The sequence below is a fragment of the Phyllobates terribilis genome, unplaced genomic scaffold (assembly GCF_046119375.1).
Source record: "Phyllobates terribilis strain yellow unplaced genomic scaffold, ASM4611937v1 Scaffold_1__5_contigs__length_1240528914, whole genome shotgun sequence".
Classification (NCBI taxonomy): domain Eukaryota; kingdom Metazoa; phylum Chordata; class Amphibia; order Anura; family Dendrobatidae; genus Phyllobates; species Phyllobates terribilis.
The window spans coordinates 512121423-512135706 of NW_027362761.1; positions in this window are offsets into that span (position 1 = coordinate 512121423).

Sequence of the window (14284 nt, forward strand, 5' to 3'; positions counted from 1 at the left end):
CGTGTGTTCGCCGAACTGTTCGTCGAACTGTTCGTCGAACACCTTCGAACACCGTTAAAACCAATGGCAGGCAAACAAAAACACATAGAAACACATAGAAAACACCTTCAAAGGTGTCCAAAAGCTGACAAACTGCTCAGAAGACATAACTAACACATGGAAAAGTGACAAGTACATATAGTCATGCGAAAATAAAATAGGTGGAGGAGTAAAAGGAGGGGGAGACACAGATATAGGCATGTCATGCCCTTCTAAAATCCAAAAAGTGAGAAGCCGACACGGCCAGTCCGCTCCTGCCCGTGCCACCTCCGTGTCGCCGGGTTTGTGCCAGAGCCGCGGTGAACCCTGATGGCCAGCCCCCCTCTCCCAATACTGGTGCCTGTCCGCTGGTGGGTCGAGCGAGCCCCCCTGTGGTGGAGGCAGCTCTAAGCTTTTTAATTTAAATTGTCTCTCTAATTTGAATGAATACACTTTAAATCCATTTACAAGGATCTATTGGAGGGCAAGTCTCATGCCAGCAGCCGCGTAATTCCAGCTCCAGTAGCGTCCACTAAAGCTGCTGCAGTTAAAAAGCTTTTATAAGGATCGAGCTCGGCTGTCCACCGCAAGGCATCCTACTGCCAGTCCCAGCCCCTATGCCTTGGGGTGCCTCCTGATGCTCTTCACTGAGTATCCCGTGGTCCCGAAGCATTTCCTTTGAAAAAATGAAGTGTCCAAACTACAGGTGGTGTAGCTTGCTTAACAGCCGGGATAATCCGCTGACTAGCAGACACTGCTACTAGGCACAAAGTATTTCCTGGGCTAGATGCAGTTAAAAATTTGTAATTAGATACTCTCGTTGGATGCTGAGAAAGCATTCCATAGAGTCTCCTGGCGCGCCATATATGATTCTCTTAAAAAGCTTGGGGTAGGGGTCTAGGGGACCCTTTTATAGCCAAAATCACGGCCCTGTATCGCAATACGTCACCTAGGCTGAAGATAAATGGAACTGTAGCACCCTGAGGGCTCGGTTGCTACAGAGGTATTGCACCTCACCCAGAGGTGTGATATCTCACTCTCAGGTAAGGATGTAGTGTGGATCAGGACCCGACACCTGCATGCATTACACCACATTGCCGTGGGGCAGGGCGACCAATATGCCCCTGAGATGGGCACGACAGTCCCTGTCCCTGGCTGGAGTGGGGGGAGGGAACACTGAGGAAGGGGAACCCTGTAGTGCAGGAGCAGGGAGGAAGCAGTTCCTGGGTGCATTGAGAAGGGAGTATAAAAGGTGGGCACCATCTTAGTTCAGTGCAGAGAAGTCTGAGCAGAAGTGGCAGGGAGCAGGGGCTCTGCATGAGCTCTGCTCCGGAGGCGGGCCTAGTAACAGAGGCCCAGGCCTGGAAGAGGGAGAAGGAAGGAAGAGGAGCGGAGAAGGCTCCAGGAACGAGGAACGAAGGGATCTCAGGGGTGCGGACGGGCGAGTCGCCACCGCACGCCAGAATCCACCTGCGTGGAGGGGTCAGGCCAAAGGGGGAGACCGGTCCCCGAAACTGGTGGAGGCAGGAAACGACCCTCAGCTAGAAACAGGAGGCTGTGACATTTTATGTGGCGCAGCCCCTCGCTACACCCGCTAGGAAGGCACCACATAGGGTCAGGGAAACTGGCGCCAAGTTTACCAAGAGGAGGCCCGAGGCAGCCGGACAGAAGGGTTGGTAAGAAAGGCCAGACAAAGGACACACAAAGGGGGTCCTGTGAAGCACTCCAAAGTTATCTGGGAGTTGTCTAAGCCCCTCACCTGGTGAGCACAGTACGACGTGGGCAGCCGTTACCTGCAGACGTGGTCTGGATAATAAGAACTGTGAGTAAAGGCCCTGGACTGCATCACTGACTCCGTGTCATTACTGCTGCTGCCCTGCACCATCACCCCCATCCTCCGCATACACTGCCTGAGGCTATACTCCTCCCGTGGGGAGTTATGCTACGCTCTGCTGCACCCACAACACCAGCCTCAGCGGTCTGCCCTGGAGCGGCGGTTCACTCTGACCGCAATCCACGGGTGGCGTAGTCGGACATTTAAACATCAAAACCACATAAATAGTTCCACCACTGGTTTGACCGCCCTGAGCCACGGAACCGGGTTGCCGCCACGGAGACTACAACCACCAGCATCCACCAAAAAGGGTCCGGCTCCGGGTGTCCCAAGGCCCAGGGGGCGCGTCAGAACATTTTCATCACCTTTCACAATCACCAATGGGACAAGGCAGGGATGTTCTCTGTCCCCTCTCTTATACATCCTAGTGACGGAGCACCTCATCAATTCGCCATAATCCCAATATTAGGTGGATTGAGGTGGGAGGCACCGAGTGCAAGTGCTCTCTATTTGCTGATGATGTCCTAGTATATATCACTCAATCACATATATCCATCCATGCTGTTATGGCTGAAATAGATCACTTTGTTACATGGTCAAATTTTAAAATCAATGCAGCGAAGTCTGAGGCCCTCGATGTCTCCCTCCCAAAATCCATATAGGATTCCATCCAGTCCAACTTTCCCTTTGCCTGGCCCTCACAGGGTATCAAATACTTAGGAATTCCTATTCATAGAGACCTCTCCCATCTATGTTATCTTAATTTTGGGCCCTTTATTGAACAACTCCATACAGACCACGGTTGGCAAGTTAGAACTGTAAGATTCACTACGTGAACCACTGGTGTTTTGTGGAAAAGCACATGTACACTGTGTTCCAAATTATTATGCAAAAAGTGTTTAGGAGTGATAAGGGAAGAATTTGTTTGTTTGTCAGTTAAACTCATTGATGGTGATGTGTGTCAGGGCTCTTTATATCACTGTAAGCAATTGCAGACACCAGTGCTAATTAGTTTGGCAGGTGTGTCCAATGAAAGGCAAGACTACTTAAGAAGGCTCTCTCACATTATTCAGCAGCCTACATTTTCTGCCAAAATGGGAAAGAAAAAGGATGTGTCGGCTGCTGAGAAGCAACAAATTGTGGAGTGTTTAGGTCAAGGCATGACTACAATCAACATTGTGCGATGATCAGGATGAAGTGTCTTGGCAATCAAGAAGTATGTAGCTGATTCACAGTACACACGTGTGCGTGCTGATAAGGGCAAATTGAGGACTCTTTCCTACAGGCAATTACGTCAGGTTGAAAGAGCAGCGGCAAAAAAGCCTTGTCATAGCAGCAGACAAGTTTTTGAAGCTGCTTGTGCCTCCAACGTCCCCCGAACAACAAGATGCAGGGTCCTTCAGAGGTTTGCAGCTGTGCATACACCATCCTGTCGACCTCCTCTATCCACTTCACACAAGCAGAAACGGCTCCAGTGGGCCAAACATTACATGAAGACTGATTTCAAAACTGTTTTGTTCACGGATGAGTGCCGTGCAGCGCTCGATGGTCCAGATGGATGGAGTGGAGGATGGCTGGTTGATGGACACCCCACGCAAACACGGCTACAGCGCCAACAAGGAGGAGGTGGAGTAATGTTTTGGGCTGGAATCATGGGGAGAGAGATTGTCGGCCCCTTTAGGATCCCTGAAGGCGCTAAAGATGAACTCCATAATGTATGTGGATTTTCTCAAACAGCACTTCCTGCCATGGTTCAAGAAGAAGAACCGTGTATTTCACAGCAAGATCATTTTTCTGCATGATAATGCACCATCTCATGCTGCACATAAAACATCTGCATCTCTGGCTGATATGGGCATAAAAGGGGACAAACTTATGGTGTGACCCCCATGCTCCCCTGACCTCTACCCCATTCAGAACCTTTGGAGCATCATTAAAAGGAGTGTCTATGATGGCGGGAGGCAGTTCACATCTAAGCAACAGCTCTGGGAGGGTATTCTGTCCTCATGCAAAACAATTGAAGCAGAAACCATCCAAAACCTGACAAATTCAATGGACGAGAGAGTTCAGAAGCTCCTTTCGAACAAGGGGTCCTATGTGAAAATGTAACATCACCTAGAATAAAGTTTTGAGTTGAAAACTGTTTGATTTCAGTTTCTAACAACCTGCTAATGCTTATAATTTCAAAAATGACCATTTTTTTGGTCTTTATTAAAATGAAAAGGTTGATCGAAAAGTTTGGGGGATCTAAGAGTGTGGCAACCCAGTAGTCATGATTACTTCGAATTCTGACAATATGAGGGTCATGCTGCAGGTAGTGCAGCAAGAAGGCACTTATGTGTCTTGCGCATCTCGGAGCCCCAAAATTATTTTCCGGGCTAGATGCAGCTAAAAATTATTTTTAATTTTAAATCTGGTGGAGCTTATTATAGATGGCCTAATAGGATCAGTGCTGCACACTGCTACAAAGCCCAAATTATTTTCCAGTCAAGATACAGATAAACATGATTAGTAATTTGAAAGCTTAAAACGGTTGGTAGGGTGATTTTAAACAATCATCAAGCTTTTACTCTCCCCAGGATGACACAGGGGTAGAAAAGTCGTTTCGGATCCATGATTTGTTCATCTTTATGAACGTGAGTCTGTCTACATTATCAGTGGAGAGCCGCGTGCGCTTATCTGTCAGCACACCACCAGCAGCGCTGAACACACGTTCAGACAGAACGCTGGCTGCGGGGCATGACAAGATCTCCAAGGCGTAAGTGGCTAGCTCCGGCCATTTATCCAGATTGGAAGCCCAAAAAGAGCAAGGGTCCAGTGACACAGTCGTGGCTTCAATGTTTACTTGGAGATACTCCTGTACCATCGTCTCTAGGCGTTGACTATGTGTCAGACTTCTTGTCTCCTGTGGCCTTGCAAAGGATGGGCTAAAAAAGTGATGAAATGATTCCGCAAAATTGATGTTACCACCAGATACTGTGGTTCTGTTACGGTTTGAGTGCTGAACACTTGACGGTCCCACGGTTGGCAAGTTGGAACTGTGAGATTCACTACGTGCACCACTGGTATTTTGTGGAAAAGCGCATGTAAGATTCTGCAACAGTCTCTGCTGATACTCCTGCATGCGTGCATCCCTTTCTATGGCAGGAATAATTTCTGCAAATTTACTTTTGTACCGGGGATCTAACAGTGTGGCAACCCAGTAGTCAGGATTATTTCTAATTCTCACAATTCGAGGGTCATGTTGCAGGTAGTGCAGCAAGAAGGCACTTATGTGTGTTGCGCATCCAGGAGCACCAAGTCCCTGTTGTGTTGGTGGCGAGGTAACAATCATGCTTCCTTCCTCTGTCCTCTCCCCCCAACCTCGCACAACAGAAATGTGATCAAGGTCTCGCTCATCTGATGAGTCTTCCATCAGTTCGTCCTCCACTTCTTCCTGGGCTCCTGCACCTTCCTCACTAGTTTGGCTGCTACCATGCGCCCTGGTAAAACCATCTCCCCCACCCTCACATGCCTGCCGCCTTGGTGCTGCCGACCTTCTGGACCTTGCAGATGTTAGCCCTTCCGCATACAACTCCTCCTCCTCTACTTCCTCCACCTCCTCTTGTGCCACCACCTGACTCCGAATTCTGTTTAACATGTGCTCCAGCATGTAAATCACCGGAATAGTCATGCTGATAATGGCATCGTCAGCACTAAACATCCTCGTCGCCATTTCAAAACTGTGCAGAAGGGTGCATAGGTCCCTGATCTGAGACCACTCCTCCAGCGTGATTTGCCCCACCTCTGGATCTCGTTGGCCCAGGCTATACGTCAGAACGTATTGCACCAGGGCTTGTCGGTGCTGCCACAGTCGCTGCAACATGTGCAGAGTTGAATTCCACCGGGTAGGCACATCGCATTTTAGCCGGTGAAGTGGCAGGCCCAACGACTTCTGTAGAGATGTAAGTCGCTGAGCTGCGGGATGCGAACGGCGAAAGTGAGCACACAGCGACCGTGCCCTCTGCAGAAGGCCATCTAGTCTGGGATAGTGGGCTAAAAATTGCTGGACAACCAGGTTCAACACGTGAGCCATACAAGGCACGTGTGTGACATTGCCCCGGCGAAGGGCCGCACCCAGGTTTGCAGCATTGTCGCACACGGCCTTCCCTGGTTTCAGGTCCAGTGGAGACAACCATTCATGAAATTGGTTCTCCAGAGCTGACCACAACTCCTCAGCTGTGTGACTCACATTTCCCAGACATTTCAATGTAAAAACCGCCTGATGACGTTGAGCCCTACTGCCAGCATAGTAAGGAGGTGTGCAGGATCCCTTCTGCGCAGTTAGAAAGCTTGTGGCATGACCAGACAGGCTTTGGGTGCAGGTGGAAGACCGAGAGGAGGTTGAGGAGGCAGAAGCAGTGGAGGAACTTTGACATAAAGAGGATTGACGCACAACTCGTGGGGACGGCAAGACTTGGACAGCAGCCCCTTGTCCTGCTGTCACCATAGTTACCCAGTGCCCAGTCAGCGACATGTAACGCCCCTGTCCATGCCTACTCGTCCAAGTGTCTGTGGTGAAATGCACCCTGTCACACACAGAGTTTCTCAAAGAAGCGGTGATGTTGTGTGCGACATGCTGGTGGAGCGCAGGCACACCTTTCTTTGAGAAGTAGTGCCGACTGGGCATCTGGTACTGGGGCACTGCGACGGACATAAGGTCTCGAAAATCCTCTGTGTCCACCAGGCGGAAAGGCAGCATTTCTGTAGCCAAGAGCTTGCAGATGGTGAAATTCAACCTCTTAGCTTTCTCATGGCTAGGAGGAAATGGTCTTTTACTTGTCCACATCTGAGGGACCGAGGGCTGGCTATTGTGCTTAGACGGGGTTGATAAGGGTGTCCCCGGCAAACTGCCGGTCTGTGAGGAAGATGCAGGCGGACATGTTAGGTTGCCTTGATCCAAAGGTGGTGCTATCGATGTCGGACAGCGCTCAACACCAGCTGCTGTTACCACCTCCAAAGAAAATGATGACCTGCCAATCACGCTGGCAGTTGGGGGTAAAGAGGTGGCAGGTCTGCGCCCCAAAACAGGTGTGACTGCTGTCCCCCCAGTCACAGAGGATGAAGAGGCCGCGGATGCACAAGATATGGCAGACGGTGGTTGGCCCGGCCGGCTAGGCCGCATTGTAGCACACTGAGCTTCCCACTGCAACTTATGCTTCATGTCCATGTGCCGGTTCATGCATGAAGTACTCAAACTATGTATTTTTTGGCCTCTACTTAGCTTTTGCTGACAAATGTTACAGATAACACGAGTTGGGTCATCTTTATCGATCTGAAAAAATGCCCAGGCTATGCAAGGCTTAGCACCCATGCGACCTGAAGAGCCACCACGACTTGTGGTGAGAGGCAGAGTTGTGTTTGAGGATGCAGTTGTTGACGTGCTTCCAGTACTACGTCTCTGTCCAGGAAGGCGCAACCTGACCTCGTCGTCACTAGCATCTTCCTCCACCTCCTCTGCTGACCTCATCTCTTGGCTGACTGTGGGTTGACAGTAAGTGGGATCTCCAACCTCATCATCATCACCCTGTGTGTTATCACACCCGTCGTCCTCAGAGCCAACCTGTTCCTGCCCTGACAAAAAACTAAAGTTGTCGCTCCAATCAGGTATTTGAGTCTTATCATTGTCTCCACCAACAGGAGTTACAGTTTGGGAATGAGGGTCTACATTATGGTCAGAACCTTCTGCGTCTGGTCCTGGATCCGACTCATAAAGATTCTGGGCATCAGTGCAGATCATTTCCTCGTCTGGATTCACAGAAGCGCTGGAGTCGACCTCTGATTCCCAGGCTATAGTATGAGTAAACAGCTCTGCAGACTCAACCATCTGTTCTACCTCATACTCAGACGGGCAGCTGGAGATTTGGGAGCTGTGAGGAAGCAAGTGCGATTTGGGTGACACCTTTGAGGACTGGAGTATTTGTGATGTTGAAGTTGATGTGGAGGAGAGCCCACTTAAAGGAGCACTTGATATCCGTTGAAGCACCTGCTGTTTTTGTGCCTCATCTGGAATTTGTAGCGATTGGCGTGGCCGTAAGAAAGGGATCTTATCACATTGTCCGCTAAAAGAAGTAGACATTTTAGTTTGGCTGGAAGATGGTCTTTCTTCTGCAGATGTTACTGTTGCTTTAACACCTACCCCATGGACACAACCTTTTTTCCCCTTCCCAACACGCCTATTCCCCTTTCCACCAGCAGCAGGACTTTTTCCACTCATTTTGGTGGTTAACTAATTCACAACTCTGGAGTTGTTTGCACAAAAAAATAATGGATGGTAACCGAGCAGAGCTGAGTGGCCAAACTGTGGTATTAGGCCAAAACTATTGGCTGGGTTAGATGCAGAAAAAAATATATTCAGTTTGCAACCTGATGGAGGTCAGTATAGATGGACTAATACAACAAGTCCCACACACAGCTAGAAGCCCAAATATTTTTTCAGAGGTACTGTAGATGCAGATAAAAATTAGTTTTAATTTGCAACCTGATGGAGGTCAGTATAGATGGACTAATAGAGAAAGTCCGACACACTGCTAGAAGGCCAAATATTTTTTCAGAGCTAGATGCAGAAAAAAATTATATTCAGTTTGCAACCTGATGGAGGTCAGTATAGATGGATTAATAGAACAAGACCCACACACAGCTAGAAGCCCAATATTTTTTCAGAGGTAGATGCAGAAAAAAATATATTCAGTTTGCAACCTGATGGAGGTCAGTATAGATGGACTAATACAACAAGTCCCACACACAGCTAGAAGCCCAATATTTTTTCAGAGGTAGATGCAGAAAAAAATATATTCAGTTTGCAACCTGATGGAGGTCAGTATAGATGGACTAATACAACAAGTCCCACACACAGCTAGAAGCCCAAATATTTTTTCAGAGGTAGATGCAGAAAAAAATATATTCAGTTTGCAACCTGATGGAGGTCAGTATAGATGGACTAAAACAACAAGTCCCACACACAGCTAGAAGCCCAAATATTTTTTCAGAGGTACTGTAGATGCAGATAAAAATTAGTTTTAATTTGCAACCTGATGGAGGTCAGTATAGATGGACAAATAGAAAAAGTCCGACACACTGCTAGAAGGCCAAATATTTTTTCAGAGCTAGATGCAGAAAAAAATTATATTCAGTTTGCAACCTGATGGAGGTCAGTATAGATGGATTAATAGAACAAGACCCACACACAGCTAGAAGCCCAATATTTTTTCAGAGGTAGATGCAGAAAAAAATATATTCAGTTTGCAACCTGATGGAGGTCAGTATAGATGGACTAATACAACAAGTCCCACACACAGCTAGAAGCCCAATATTTTTTCAGAAGTAGATGCAGAAAAAAATATATTCAGTTTGCAACCTGATGGAGGTCAGTATAGATGGACTAATACAACAAGTCCCACACACAGCTAGAAGCCCAAATATTTTTTCAGAGGTAGATGCAGAAAAAAATATATTCAGTTTGCAACCTGATGGAGGTCAGTATAGATGGACTAATACAACAAGTCCCACACACAGCTAGAAGCCCAAATATTTTTTCAGAGGTACTGTAGATGCAGATAAAAATTAGTTTTAATTTGCAACCTGATGGAGGTCAGTATAGATGGACTAATAGAGAAAGTCCGACACACTGCTAGAAGGCCAAATATTTTTTCAGAGCTAGATGCAGAAAAAAATTATACTCAGTTTGCAACCTGATGGAGGTCAGTATAGATGGATTAATAGAACAAGACCCACACACAGCTAGAAGCCCAATATTTTTTCAGAGGTAGATGCAGAAAAAAATATATTCAGTTTGCAACCTGATGGAGGTCAGTATAGATGGACTAATACAACAAGTCCCACACACAGCTAGAAGCCCAATATTTTTTCAGAGGTAGATGCAGAAAAAAATATATTCAGTTTGCAACCTGATGGAGGTCAGTATAGATGGACTAATACAACAAGTCCCACACACAGCTAGAAGCCCAAATATTTTTTCAGAGGTAGATGCAGAAAAAAATATATTCAGTTTGCAACCTGATGGAGGTCAGTATAGATGGACTAATACAACAAGTCCCACACACAGCTAGAAGCCCAAATATTTTTTCAGAGGTACTGTAGATGCAGATAAAAATTAGTTTTAATTTGCAACCTGATGGAGGTCAGTATAGATGGACTAATACAACAAGTCCCACACACAGCTAGAAGCCCAATATTTTTTCAGAGGTAGATGCAGAAAAAAATATATTCAGTTTGCAACCTGATGGAGGTCAGTATAGATGGACTAATACAACAAGTCCCACACACAGCTAGAAGCCCAATATTTTTTCAGAAGTAGATGCAGAAAAAAATATATTCAGTTTGCAACCTGATGGAGGTCAGTATAGATGGACTAATACAACAAGTCCCACACACAGCTAGAAGCCCAAATATTTTTTCAGAGGTAGATGCAGAAAAAAATATATTCAGTTTGCAACCTGATGGAGGTCAGTATAGATGGACTAATACAACAAGTCCCACACACAGCTAGAAGCCCAAATATTTTTTCAGAGGTACTGTAGATGCAGATAAAAATTAGTTTTAATTTACAACCTGATGGAGGTCAGTATAGATGGACTAATAGAGAAAGTCCGACACACTGCTAGAAGGCCAAATATTTTTTCAGAGCTAGATGCAGAAAAAAATTATAGTCAGTTTGCAACCTGATGGAGGTCAGTATAGATGGATTAATAGAACAAGACCCACACACAGCTAGAAGCCCAATATTTTTTCAGAGGTAGATGCAGAAAAAAATATATTCAGTTTGCAACCTGATGGAGGTCAGTATAGATGGACTAATACAACAAGTCCCACACACAGCTAGAAGCCCAATATTTTTTCAGAGGTAGATGCAGAAAAAAATATATTCAGTTTGCAACCTGATGGAGGTCAGTATAGATGGACTAATACAACAAGTCCCACACACAGCTAGAAGCCCAAATATTTTTTCAGAGGTAGATGCAGAAAAAAATATATTCAGTTTGCAACCTGATGGAGGTCAGTATAGATGGACTAATACAACAAGTCCCACACACAGCTAGAAGCCCAAATATTTTTTCAGAGGTACTGTAGATGCAGATAAAAATTAGTTTTAATTTGCAACCTGATGGAGGTCAGTATAGATGGACTAATAGAGAAAGTCCGACACACTGCTAGAAGGCCAAATATTTTTTCAGAGCTAGATGCAGAAAAAAATTATATTCAGTTTGCAACCTGATGGAGGTCAGTATAGATGGATTAATAGAACAAGACCCACACACAGCTAGAAGCCCAATATTTTTTCAGAGGTAGATGCAGAAAAAAATATATTCAGTTTGCAACCTGATGGAGGTCAGTATAGATGGACTAATACAACAAGTCCCACACACAGCTAGAAGCCCAATATTCTTTCAGAAGTAGATGCAGAAAAAAATATATTCAGTTTGCAACCTGATGGAGGTCAGTATAGATGGACTAATACAACAAGTCCCACACACAGCTAGAAGCCCAAATATTTTTTCAGAGGTAGATGCAGAAAAAAATATATTCAGTTTGCAACCTGATGGAGGTCAGTATAGATGGATTAATAGAACAAGTCCCACACATAGCTAGAAGCCCAATATTTTTTCAGAGCTAGATGCAGAAAAAAATTATACCCAGTTTGCAACCTGATGGAGGTCAGTATAGATGGATTAATAGAACAAGACCCACACACAGCTAGAAGCCCAATATTTTTTCAGAGGTAGATGCAGAAAAAAATATATTCAGTTTGCAACCTGATGGAGGTCAGTATAGATTCACTAATACAACAAGTCCCACACACAGCTAGAAGCCCAATATTTTTTCAGAGGTAGATGCAGAAAAAAATATATTCAGTTTGCAACCTGATGGAGGTCAGTATAGATGGACTAATACAACAAGTCCCACACACAGCTAGAAGCCCAAATATTTTTTCAGAGGTAGATGCAGAAAAAAATATATTCAGTTTGCAACCTGATGGAGGTCAGTATAGATGGACTAATACAACAAGTCCCACACACAGCTAGAAGCCCAAATATTTTTTCAGAGGTACTGTAGATGCAGATAAAAATTAGTTTTAATTTGCAACCTGATGGAGGTCAGTATAGATGGACTAATACAACAAGTCCCACACACAGCTAGAAGCCCAAATATTTTTTCAGAGGTACTGTAGATGCAGATAAAAATTAGTTTTAATTTACAACCTGATGGAGGTCAGTATAGATGGACTAATAGAGAAAGTCCGACACACTGCTAGAAGGCCAAATATTTTTTCAGAGCTAGATGCAGAAAAAAATTATAGTCAGTTTGCAACCTGATGGAGGTCAGTATAGATGGATTAATAGAACAAGACCCACACACAGCTAGAAGCCCAATATTTTTTCAGAGGTAGATGCAGAAAAAAATATATTCAGTTTGCAACCTGATGGAGGTCAGTATAGATGGACTAATACAACAAGTCCCACACACAGCTAGAAGCCCAATATTTTTTCAGAGGTAGATGCAGAAAAAAATATATTCAGTTTGCAACCTGATGGAGGTCAGTATAGATGGACTAATACAACAAGTCCCACACACAGCTAGAAGCCCAAATATTTTTTCAGAGGTAGATGCAGAAAAAAATATATTCAGTTTGCAACCTGATGGAGGTCAGTATAGATGGACTAATACAACAAGTCCCACACACAGCTAGAAGCCCAAATATTTTTTCAGAGGTACTGTAGATGCAGATAAAAATTAGTTTTAATTTACAACCTGATGGAGGTCAGTATAGATGGACTAATAGAGAAAGTCCGACACACTGCTAGAAGGCCAAATATTTTTTCAGAGCTAGATGCAGAAAAAAATATATTCAGTTTGCAACCTGATGGAGGTCAGTATAGATGGACTAATACAACAAGTCCCACACACAGCTAGAAGCCCAAATATTTTTTCAGAGGTAGATGCAGAAAAAAATTAGTTTTAATTTGCAACCTGATGGAGGTCAGTATAGATGGACTAATAGAATGATGCTATGCCCAAAAGATTTTACTTCACTAGGTGCAGTAAAAAAATTGGTATTCTATACACAGGTGGTATATCTTGCAACACAGATAGGCTACTCCACTGACTAACACACTCTGCAATAGGCCAAAAAGGATTAGCTTTGCTAGATTCAGCCAAATGCTGTGAAAAAAACTTGCACAGCACTGGCACAGACCTGGCAAAAACTGATAGGAACTGATGTAACCTAGTCCTGAAAAGGACTGCAATTACAATTAGTCTTTACTCCCTACCTATCTATTTAAGAGCACAGACCTGCCTGATAAAAGTCGTAGGAAATGCTGTAATCTAGTCCTTAAAAGGACTGCAATCACAACTATTCCCTACTCCCAAGCTATCTGTATATTTGTGCGAAAATTGGCTTGAAATTAACAAGGTATAGCGCACACAGCAACAGCGGTGCCGTCTAACACGCAGCTGCAGCAGTGAGAAAATGGTGGCGACGGGGAAAATGGCTTGGTCTTATAGGGCAAGGACATGTGACATACACTGCCAATGACACATGCCCTTGCTTGTGTGAAAAAAAGCATTTCGCTCCGTGTGTGCGCTGCTGATAGGCTGACAGATTGCACCTCCCCACTGCAAATGCGGGAAAGAGAAAAAAAAATGGAGATCTTCATTGCTCCTGCAGAGATCCATCCCCTGCCCCTCCCCCCACCCCGCTGTACACTCAAACTGCGTATTAACATTAATTTTCATCATTACTGAGAAAAAATCCAGTTATGATTTTGGTGCACGAACAGTTATCGAACATAACCTCGAACAGCCGAATTTTTCTCAAATTGTTCGTGTTCGCCGAACGGCTCGAACACCGCCCAAAACAGCTCGAATTTGAGATTGGCGAACAGTTCGAGTAGAACAACGCTCATCTCTAGTCCCAACCCCATTTATAAAGCAAGAAATCCCACTTATTAAACCTGACATGGCACACCTGTGAAGAGAAAACCATTTTCGGTGACTACCTCTTGAAGCTCATCAAGAGAATGCCAAGAGTGTGCAAAGCAGTCATTAAAGCAAAAGGTGGCTACTTTGAAGAACCTAAAATATAAGACATATTTTCAGTTGTTTCACACTTTTTTGCTAAGTATATAATTCCACATGTGTTAATTCATAGTTTTGATGCCTTAGTCTTAGTATAGAGCCCATACACTGCTCTGTATGCGCTTTGCATTCAAGAGCTGCGCACTTCAGAGGGGTATTTAGTGCAACCCGGACCCCCACCGATCGGCAGCTACTTGCAGTGTCCAATATATATACACACAGTATATACTGTACAGTAATTGTTTTTGGGGTTAGTAGTGCAGAGGTATCAGTCAGACATCCCTATTACTAACC